Here is an 11,550-nt window from a genome sequence, read left to right as displayed (position 1 = left end):
CCTCCCCTGTGGACACCAATCTCTTCCAATCTCTCAGCATCATGAGCTGCTGTGGCTGTTCAGGAGGCTGTGAAAAACCAACTGTGGGGGCTGTGGCTCCAGCTGCTGTGCCTGTCTGCTGCTGCAAACCTGTCTGCTGCTGTGTGCCAGCCTACTTTCCTCCTCTGTAACTGTGGTGGAGGCTGCAAGGAGGTATGGCCCAGCTGGCAGCTGCAAGGAGGCTGTGGCTCCAGCTGTGGAGGCTGCAAGGGAGGCTGTGGCTCCAGCTGTGGGGGCTGCAAGGGAGGCTGTGGCTCCAGCTGTGGGGGCTGCAAGGGAGGCTGTGGCTCCAGCTGTGGGGGCTGCAAGGGAGGCTGTGTGAGGGCTCCAGCTGTAGGGGGCTAGGGGAGGTTGTGGCTCCAGCTGTAGAGCTGCAAAGGAGGTTGTGGCTCCAGCTGTGGGGAGCCTGAGGGAGGCTGTGGCTCCAGCTGTGGGGGCTGCAAGGAGGTTGTGGCTCCAGCTGTGGGGGCTGCAAGGGAGGCTGTGGCTCCAGCTGTGGAGGCTGCAAGGGAGGCTGTGGCTCCAGCTGTGGGGGCTGCTGCCTGTCTGCTGCTGCAAGCCTGTCTGCTGCTGTGTGCCTGCTTGCTCTTGCTCTAGCTGTGGTGGAGGCTGTGGGGGTTGTTGCCAGTCCAGCTGCTGCAAGCCCTGCTGCCAGTCCAGCTGCTGCAAGCCCTGCTGCTGCCAGTCCAGCTGCTGCAAGCCCTGCTGCTGCCAGTCCAGCTGCTGCAAGCCCTGCTGCTGCCAGTCCAGCTGCTGCAAGCCCTGCTGCTGCCAGTCCAGCTGCTGTGCCCCTGTTTGCTGCCAGTGTAAGATCTGAGGCTCACCTCCTCCACTCCCAGCTCCCACCCACAGCTCCTGTCTCAGCATCTTTGCTGATGACCCAGGACCCAGGACCATCAGGGAACCCATCAGGAAAGGATTTCCTGATCTCCTTTTTTAGCCAGGAAATAGCGGTGTCAAAGGAGTCCTCTCAACTCTCATCCTCCCATCCTTCACAAACTCTCCTACCTACTCTACCAAGGGGTCATTACCCTGCCAAGAACACCCAGCAAAGGGCTGCCCAACACACCATGCAGACCCCCAGTGGAGCTTCTGGGTCATCTCCAAAAGGTCATCTGTCCTGACCCCAGATGTGGGGCCAGCACTGGGGATTGCTGAGCTGCCTCACAGCAGCTTTCCTTCCTGGACTCCCCAAGTCTCTCCTTCTGAAGTGTCTCTTTGCTTTTCTTGGGCACCTTTAGCTGAACTTGGAAATCCAGGAAATCATTTTCTTTCAATAAAATCCACTCTTAACCCTGAAAATGTCTTGCTTTCCTTCACAAATCTCTTGGGGGTGATTTGTCACCTGTGCCTTGAGCACTTAGTCAGCCCTTTTCACAGGCAGATGCATTTGGGGCTCTTGGGCTCTTGGCCTGGCACATGGGGTCATCAGGGGACGTTGGCAGAGACTTGGTGCCTTTGATACATTTCTCTTGCCTTCAATCAACACTGAGTGCCTTCTCAGGAGGAGGAGCTCAATTCTATGAGGGATGTAGAAGACCCTTACCCAGAATGACTACTCAGAGATCACTCAATAGAAGCAGAAAAGTTATTTATTAATAAATTCTCATGAGAATGAGCAATTCCACTGAGAGGAGGGAAAGAGAGAAAGCTCGCAGTAGAAGGGCTCAAGATTTAGGAAAGATAAATAGTTTTTATAGGTTTGGTTACAAAGGATTAAATCATAGGTTGGGGAGCATTGAGAAATAGGTGCCCTCCCCTAATTGAATGTTAAACATTGGCGCCAAAGGCAGATTACAACGGAATGCTTTATTTCCCTGATTCTGAGAGGGATCGTCAGTCAGACCTTCATACTTCAGATTACTGAGCTGACGGCATTTAATAATCTAAATATTGATAACATTGAACAAGGATAAGTGTCATCATTTCTGGTTAAGTAAATATATCTAAAGTTTTAAGTAAATATTGGCTGGTATACACCATACTTATGCAGGTCATAGAGACATAGAAATAATAAAATACAGAAAAAGAAATTAAACATTCCTGTAAATTCTTCACTTTATCTCTCCATTCCACACAATTCCAAAAGCTCAAGCTTTTAGAGCCCATTCTGGGCACAAGGCACTTGGCTTTGAGGGAGTTGAGCCTCCATTTTCCAAAGAAAACAGTCAATGTCTAGGTCTTAAGGAGCTGCCCTGATGTCTCCAGCCTGCCCTTCTCAGTCAGCTGGAAGCTGAAGGTCCATGCAGAGGAATGACTGCCCATTCTCGAAAGCTGACTCCAAAGGCTCTGCAGAACACAGAGCAGACCCAGCCCCTGGCCAAACACACAGGAGCCATGCTCCCTTCATCTGGAAGCCGTGCACATGAGTATTAGCACCTCAGGGAGACCACAGTTTTCTACTGATCTCTACTGAACTGGATCTGCTTACATCCATTCAGGTGTTGGGATCTGCATGTGTTGGGAAACTGTGATTGAGACTCTCTTCCAGGAGACTAATTGTGCTGCCCTCCTTTATGTTCTCAGAAAACAAAACAAAAAACAACAATAATAAAAAAAAACCCCAGAAAAAATCTATCAGGATTAGATTGAAAGAAGATTGGAGGAGGTGGGGGAACAGGGGGAGAAGAGGCTACCATATCTGCAAGAGTGGTCCACCTGACAACCTGGTAGTGCACAAAAACAGTAGAACAGCAGATGAAGCAAATAGATGAGCAGGGGCAGACCTCATTGTATCCAGACCATGTAGCCCCTGGGTTTCCAAGAAGCTCAGTTCATAGAGAAAGGACTCCCCTCATCCCTTTCATGACAAAAGGCTTCTGTGGATTGTGGCTGGAGGTACAGAAAGAAACTATTTAGGCTCCATATCTTTGGGAAGTTTGCCTTGAATTGATGAGGAGCCATGGGGCTTAGTGAGGAGAAGGTGGCCATGGGGTAAGATGGGCCACACTGAGCTTGGGTCAGTGGTCAAGGGTCTTTTTTGAAGGGTTAGTGGATGCAGATGGTAGGGCAAAGATGGTGGTCAGGTGAGCCTTGGTGAGGAGATTCAAAAGTGCCAAAGGCAGAGGCAGCTTGTGGGGACAGGAAGGTGGTGCCAAGAGCACAGCATTTGAAGTGAAGAAAGGAGCAAATCTTCCTGGGGATCTTTCCTTTCAAAGGCAGATGGGGTCTTGCCTGACTGGCTGAGCTAGGGACCTTTGGCTGGGAAGCGAATCCTTTCCAAGCTTCCTATTGGCTGCAGAGCCTGTTCTCAATCCTGACCAGTCCAAGATGAAAAGCTCAACCTGGCAGGGCCAAAGCAGCACAAGGAACATAGAGAGGAGCCTTCCAGCCAGGGGAGAGATGCAAGAATCCAGTCACTAAGCCCTATGGGACCAGGTGTCAATGTGCATCACAGAGTGCTAAATGTCCAAACAATCTCTTCATCCCTAGGAACCAAAGTAGAGGGCTAGGGCAGAGGAAGAGGCTTGGAACATGGGCCACTAGGAACTGTATGCTAAACCCAAAGATACAAGCTTTGGGGACAAAACACGTCCTTTGAGAAAAATTGCTAGGAAACATGGAACACAGGAAGGAAGAATGAAAGTGTAGACCAGCCTCTCATACCACATGCCAAGAGAAGATGCATGGATTATTTACCCTAAAAGCTGATATCTCCAATCAATGCTAGAGCTGGTTGATCTAGGGGTAGGGAGATTATTGACTACCCAATAGGATCCACGGAGCATGCTGAAATGCAAGAGGGAGCATTCTGATTAGGTGACATTCAAAGGGATTTGCCCAAAAGTGGGGATGGGGCTGGGCTAGCAAACTCAGCCCTATTTCAATGGACAGAGAGTAGTTCAAGGAATGTTGTGTTGTAACTGACCAATAGTCAAACAACAGGAAGAAGCTATTTTGAGACAAAAAAATCAAAAAAAGTTCTTATCTTAAACCAAAATGCTCTAAATCAGCCTGGATCAGAGAAATGCAAGTTGAATACTTTGGAGCTCCCATCTCAGACCCATCAGATTGGTCCTTGGAAGAAAAAAGGAAAACAATAGCTTTTGGAGGACCTCTGTGAAAATTGAGATATGGGTACACTTTGAGTAAAGCTGTGAATTGATCCACACATTTGGGAAAACCATTTAAAACTATGCCCAAAGGGCCAGGGCCCTCAGAATACACTTTGAGGTAGCAGAACCATGATTTGGTCTATATTCCAAAGAGATTTTAGAAAGAACCTCTCTGTACCCAGCGTCTGTAGGCACTCTTTGTGGCACAGCTCAGAATGAGGAATGAAGGGAATGCACCTCATTGGGGACCAGCTCAACAAGCTGTGTCATTCGATTAGGGGGAACTCTCAGTGCGCTCTAAGACATAATCAGCAGGATGATTTCAGAACTACCTGGAAACATAGACAACTGATGCAAAGACACAGGCCCAGAATCAGAGAACATTTTCAACAGTAACAGCTGAACTGTGGGTTGAACAACTAGAAATTACTTTCCTGATCTCAGCAACCCAGTCATTTTAGAGAATCCCAAAGAACTCATGATGTAGGAGACTCTCTACCACCAGAGAAAGAATTCCAGACATCAGAATAATGACCAAAGCATTTGATTGGAACCTCCCTCCCTCCTTCTCTTCTTTCCTTCTTCCTTTCCTACTTCCTTTTTCTATGGTTCCTTCCTTTGTTCTTTCCTTCATTCCTCACTTCCTTTTTTTCTTCCTTTATGTTTCCTTTTTTTGCCTTCTCTCTTTCAATACTTTCTTCCTTCCTTCCTTCCTTCCATCCTTCCTTCCTTCCTTCCTTCCTTCCTCCTTGCCTTCTTTCTCTCATTCATCCTCTTTCCTTCTTTCTATCTTTCTCTCTATCCTTCTTTCTTGTTCAAGGATTTTTTTCACACAATTATGGATATTAAAATGTGTTGTATATTTATATATGCTTGTGCTACAGCAAACTCTGTTCCTTTTCTGCAAGGTCAGAGAGAAATAATGGCAGAAGAGACTTGGGAACTCAAAACTTCAAGCAGGAAATGTCAGGCAAGGTTTTACATGTAATTGAGGGGAAACCAATATTATTTTACAAATAGCCACAGTGAATACCATCCCTTTCCAGGCCCCCGGTTAGGACCAGGGGGCACTGTGGTCCTAAGTGGGTGAGTTCCTGGTCTTCAGGGCTCTGCCCACTTTTTTTCTTTATCCAAGGATAAAATTCTCTCTGTCCCTGCAGATTTTTCCCCATAAAGGTCCTGGTGAGCCTTTCCCCAACTCCATGAGTGCCAGGAATCAAGGACACAATCCTTGGCATATTTGCTCCTGATACCACCAGAGGTGCAGCCCCTTGACATCTGAGCCCTGACCCCCAATCCCTGACCCATTCCCACTCCTGTTCTGCTCTTGTGCCTGGAATGGGGCAAGCCAGAATCCATCTCCCCACAGGAAGGCTGCAATGAGCCCCAAGTCTCATGGATGGCTCCCAGGAATCTGCCTCCCCTGGCATTGGTCCCCTCAGGAACCTGCTCTGCAGCCCAGCTCCTTCATGTCTGCTGGATCAGGCCCTCTTTGCCCAGCTGGCCATTTCGGCTGGGCCCCCTTTTTCCTCCCTCCCTTCCCTGGGTGGCCACTCCCTAGTCCCCTTTCACCTGACACAGCACAGGACCATGGTCGCTGGAGCCCACCTGTGGTCTTGCCCCCTTCATCCTTGGGTCATGGCTCCTTTGCCTTGTCTGCAGCAGCTTTCTCAGCCCTGCCTTGGGCCTGACTCCTCCCTCAGCCTGTTGCCTTGGGCATGGCCATGGGGCTGAGGAGGCCACCACCTTCTGCCAGGCACGTGCCTGCTGGCACCTGCTCCAGACCTCCAGGAAGCTTCTGTTTCTTCCCTGGGCTCTCGCCATCTCCTTGTCAGCTGGGTCTGATCTCAGGGAGCCTGGAGGCTTCTGCCCTGAGCTCCCAGAGTATGTGACTGTGTGTGTGTGTCACTGTGAGTATGAGTGTGAGTGTATGAGTGTGAGTGTCTGTGAGTGTGTGAAAGTGTGTGTGAGTGAGGTCCCTGTGACCAGGGCCAAACAATCCCGTTTGCCAATCCAGGCAGCGCGGTGCTTCCAGGTGAGTCATGGCCACAAGGCCTGCTCCCAAACAAAGCAGAGGCTGATCCTGTGGCAGCCGGGGACTAGTGTCCAGCAACAGCCCAGGGAGCTGGGAAGCCTGCAGGGCGTCTGCAGAGGGGCTGTGGGCACGTGCCCAGGCCTGCCCCCGGGGCTGCACCACAGTATAAAAGCTGGGAGCAGAGAGGGGCTTCCACAACCCACTCACTCCTCTCTCTCTCGAGACCTTCCTCCCCTGTGGACACCAATCTCTTCCAATCTCTCAGCATCATGAGCTCCTGTGGCTGTTCAGAAGGCTGTGGCTCCAGCTGTGGGGGCTGTGGCACCAGCTGCTGTGTGCCTGTCTGCTGCTGCAAACCTGTGTGCTGCTGTGTGCCAGCCTGCTCCTGCTCTAGCTGTGGTGGAGGCTGCAAGGGAGGCTGTGGCTCCAGCTGTGGGGGTTGCAAGGGAGGCTGTGGCTCCAGCTGTGGGGGTTGCAAGGGAGGCTGTGGCTCTAGTTGTGGAAGCTGCTGCAAACCTTGCTGCTGCCAGTCCAGCTGCTGCAAGCCTGTCTGCTGCTGTGTGCCAGCCTGCTCCTGCTCCAGCTGTGGTGGAGGCTGTGGGGGTTGTTGCCAGTCCAGCTGCTGCAAGCCCTGCTGTAGTCAATCCAGCTGCTGCAAGCCCTGCTGCTGCCAGTCCAGCTGCTGCAAGCCCTGCTGTAGTCAATCCAGCTGCTGCAAGCCCTGCTGCTGCCAGTCCAGCTGCTGCAAGCCTGTCTGCTGCTGCAAACCTGTCTGCTGCTGTGTGCCCGCTTGCTCCTGCTCAGGCTGTGGTGGAGGCTGTGGGGGTTGTTGCCAGTCCAGCTGCTGCAAGCCTGTCTGCTGCTGTGTGCCTGCTTGCTCCTGCTCTAGTTGTGGTGGAGGCTGTGGGGGTTGTTGCTAGTCCAGCTGCTGCAAGCCCTGCTGCTGCCAGTCCAGCTGCTGTGCCCCCATTTGCTGCCAGTGTAAGATCTGAGGCTCACCTCCTCCTCTCCCAGCTCCCCCACACACAGTTCCTTTCTCAGCATCCTTGCTGATGACCCAGGACCCAGGACCATCAGGGAACCCTGAGTCTGGGATTTCCTGATCTCTTTATTTAGCCAAGAATTAACCGGACCACAGGAGCGCCTCCTATCCTCATCTCCCCCCAATCCTTCACACTCTCTGCCAAAGTGACATCACCCTGCCAAGAACACCCAGTAAAGGACTGCCCAGCACACCATGCAGACCCCCAGGGGAACCTCTGGGTCATCTCCAAGGATCATCTGCCCTGCTCCCAGATGTGGGGCCATCGTTGGGAGATTGCTGAGCTGCCTCCCAACAGCCTACATTCCCGGACTCCCCAGCTGTCTTCTCCAAAGGATCTCTTTGCTTATCTTGGGCTCCTTTGGCTGTCCCTGGAAACCAGGGAAATAATGTTGTTTCAATAAAAGCTACCCTTAAACCTGAAAATGTCTTGCTTTCCTTTATAAATCTCTTACTGGCATCTTCTGCCAGGGCCCTGAGAACTTAGTCAGCCCTTTTCACAGGCAGCTGCATCCAGGGCTCTTGGGCTTTTGATCTGGCACATTGGGAGACTGGGGGGCACTGCCAGAACTGGTCCCTTTGCCACATTCCTCTTTCCTTCGATCAACACTGAGTGACTTCTCCAGGGGATGAGCTCAATTCCAAGAGCTCAAGCTTTTGGAGCCCATTCTGGGAACATAGCACTTGGCTTTGAGGGAGCTGGGTCTCCATTTTCCAAGGGAAATCCTCAATGTCTGGGGCTTAAGGGGCTGCCCCAATGTCTCCTGCCTGTCCTTCTCCAATCAGCCTGGGCTTCAGAAGGATGCATGTAGAGGAATGACTGACTGCCAATTCTCCAGCTGACTCCAAATGCTCTTGCATTCCCTGAGCAGACCCAGCCCCTGGCCAACCACAAAGGAGCCATGCTCCCTTCCCCTAGATGGAGTGCCCTTGAGTATCAGCACCTCAGGGAGGCCTGTGCTTTCTACTGACCTCTTCTGAACTATATCTGCTTACACCCATTTGGGTGTTGAGTCTGCATATGTTGGGGAACAGTCTGACTCAGATCCTCTTCCACCTTCTAATTGTGGTGCCTTCCTTGGTGTTGTCAGAATACAGGCCTACCTACCATGGTTGGGAAAAATGCACGTATTGTCTTAGGCAAGAAAAGGGCACACAGAGACACACAGAAACTGAGAGACAGAGACTGACTCAGAGGGATAGAGACACAGAGTTAGATGAGGGTTTGTATTTTACAAATCATTTCATCAAGAAGATGATAATGATAGTAGTGATAACAAAACCTGGGAGCGAAAAGACAGCTGAGAAAAGTATTGACAACCTCCAGGAAGGAACCATCAAAAATGAAGCAGAAATAAAGTGGGAAACCAAAGGAGCAGTCACTTTTTCATAAATATGTAGGGACCTATTTGCAGAATGCAAAATTGGTTCCTTAAATATTTTTTTCCATGATCTGAAAAGATAGAAAATCTCTTTGCATCAACTCTCAGTTGGGAAGAGAAGCCCCACTGAGAATCTATGGTCATACAGAGGAGAATGGCCTTGGCTAAGAGATCCCACCTGCTTCTGCAGTTTGGTAGAGCCCCTAAAAGGGTAGGAAGTAAAGCTCTTTTCCAGAATGTTTTTGACAGACCTCACCTCAGACCAAGTGCCAGCATCATTGGGAATGAGGAAAGCCTGGAAGACTTCCCCATTAGCTGTGGGCTTGTGCTCTTGTGCCTCTGCTCTCCTAGGGCAGGTGTCTTAGAAAGGCTAGCTAGCCATGGCAACCAGAAAAGGGAAAGTAAGGGAGGGAAGAAGAAAGGAAAGGGGAGTCAAAGTCACCTCTCCAGAGAAGGAGGTCATGGCTTTTCCAGCGTATGGCTTAGGATCCCTTAAGCCATGAATGAGCCCAAGTCACAGCACCAATAGGCTAGTAGGCTAAGAAGAAAAACTTCCAGGCTGCAAAGGCCTAAGAGCAAACACTCTTTCCCCTCTTCCCTGAGGCAGACAAAGAAGCAACAGTTTCTCTTTAGGTAACAATGAAACCCCAAGAAGGGCTGGGCAGGAAGTAGCTCTGCAGGCAGCACATGGCAGCAGGTCTCTCCCCATGCTCCTTCCTCATTTCCCCAGCAAGGTCTGCACCTACTCAGACAAACAGAACAAGCACAGGAGTGGTCCTGTCTGGCCCACGCCAATATTGGGAAAGGACGTTGCTCCTCAAGTGCTGGAGAGCTGGGTATCCCACCTCTCCAATGAGCAAGAGAGACCTTGGAGCTGTGGGCAATGGAGGCACAAGACACCTTAGAAGAACAGCAAGAGATCACCAGGATCAGGGCTAGATTGAAAGAAGATGGGAGGACAGGGGGAGAGGGGGAGAAGAAATATTGCAGACCATGTCTACAAGAGTTGTCCACCCGAGAACCTGGTAGTGCACAAAACAGTAGAATAGCAGATGAAGCAAAGTGAGGAGAGGGGCAAGATCTCATTGTTTCCAGACCATGGAGTCTCTGGGATTTTAAGAAGCCCAATTCATGAAAAGGACTCCTTCCATCCCTTTCCTGCCAAAAACACTTCTGGGCATTGTGGCTGAAGTGACAGAAAGAAACGGTGTTGGCTCCACCTCTTTGGGAAGTTGCCTTCCAGGTGGGCCTAGGATTGAATTTGACAAGGGGCCATGGGGCTTGGTTGGGAGAAGGTGGCCATGGGGTAAGCTGGGCAGCACAGGGCTTGGGCCTGTGGCCCAGTTCTCCTTGTGAAGGGTTAGTGGATGCAGATGATAAGGCAAAGATGGTGGTCAGGTGAGCCATGATGAGGGGAGAGAAAGGTGCCAGGGGCACAGACAGCTTCTTGGGGCAGGTAGGGGGTGACAAGGGCAGAGCAACTGAGTGAAGCAAGGAGGAAATCTTCCTGAGCATCTTTCCTCTCAAAGACAGATGGGGTCTGGCCTGCCTGGCTGAGCTAGGGACCTTTGGCTGGGAAGCTAATCCTTTCCAACCTTCCTATTGGTTGCAGCCCTTGTCCTCAATCCTGCCCAATCCAAAGTGGAAAGCCCCACCTGGCAGGGCCAAAGCAGCACAAGGAACAAAGAGAGGAGCCTCCCTGCCTGGGGTGGGATGCAAGAATGCAGTCACAAGAATCCTATGGGATCAGGTGTCAATGTGCATCATAAAGTGCTAAGTATCCAAATCAGCTCTTCCTCCAAAGGAAACAAAGGAGAGGGCTAGAGCAGGGGAAGAGACTCCAGACAGCAGACTCTAGGAACTGTACAGTTTGCTAAACCCAAAGACCCAAGCTTTGGGCATGAAACTCATTCCTGGACAAAACTGCTGGGAAACATGGAACACAGGAAGGTAGAATGAAGGTGTAGACCAGCCTCTCTCACCACATGCCAAGAGAAGATGGATGTATCATTTACACCTAAAAGCTGATATCTCCAATCACTGCTAGAGCTGGCTGATCTATGGATCGGGAAATGACTGACTACCCAACAGGATCCAGGGAGCATGCTGACATGCAAGAGGGAGCATTCGGATTAGGTGACATTCGAAGGGATTTGCCCAAAGAAAACCAAATCAGCACTAGTTGGAACAAAACACACAAGTGGAGGTGGAGCTGGGCCCATACCTCAGCCCCTATTTCTCCAATAGACAGAGAAATGGGTCAAAGGGATGAGAATCCTTGCCATTCCCCAACTGATCAATGGTCAAACGATAGGAAAAAGCAGTTTTGAGACAAAGCAATCCAAGAAGGCTCATGTCTTATGCCAAAATGCTCTAACTCAGCCTGGATCAGAGAAGTGCAAGTGGAACACTTCAGAGCTCCCACCTCAGACCCATCAGTTTGGTTCTTGGGAAGAAAAAGGGTGGCTTTTGGAGGACTCCTGGGAAAACTGGGACATGGATACACATTGAGTGAATTGATCCACACATTTTGGAATGATGTTTAAAACTATGCCCAAAGGGCTGGGGTGCTCAGAATACACTTTGAGGTAGCAGAACCATGATTTGCTCTATATTCCAAAGAGAGTTTAGAAAGGATTCTGTCTAACCAGCGTTTGTAGGCGCTCTTTGTGAAACGGCTCAGAATGAGCAATGAAGGGAATGCACCTCATTGGGGACCAGCTCAACAAGCTGTGTCATTCCATTGGGGGAACTCTCAGTGCGCTCTGAGACATAACCAGCAGGATGATTTCAGAACAACCTGGAAACATGGACAACAACTGATGCAGACACAGGCCCAGAACCACAGAACATTTTTAGCAGTAACAGCAGAACTGTGGGTTGAACAACCAGAAATGACTTCTCTGATCTCAGAAACCCAGTGATTTTAGAGAATCCCATGATGCAGCAGACTCTCCAGCTCCAGAGAAAGAAAATCCAGGAATCTGAATAGTGACC

General features: G+C 50.4%; 1 pseudogene; it reads left to right on the top strand.

The window, feature by feature from the left end:
• Positions 1 to 7,597, top strand: LOC116420082 (annotated as a pseudogene).
• The last annotated feature ends 3,953 nt before the right edge of the window (positions 7,598 to 11,550 follow it).

The sequence above is a fragment of the Sarcophilus harrisii genome, chromosome 6, assembly GCF_902635505.1.
Source record: "Sarcophilus harrisii chromosome 6, mSarHar1.11, whole genome shotgun sequence".
Taxonomy (NCBI): domain Eukaryota; kingdom Metazoa; phylum Chordata; class Mammalia; order Dasyuromorphia; family Dasyuridae; genus Sarcophilus; species Sarcophilus harrisii.
The sequence above is the reverse complement of the archived record's forward strand: the minus strand, read 5'-3'. Positions and strand labels throughout refer to the sequence as shown.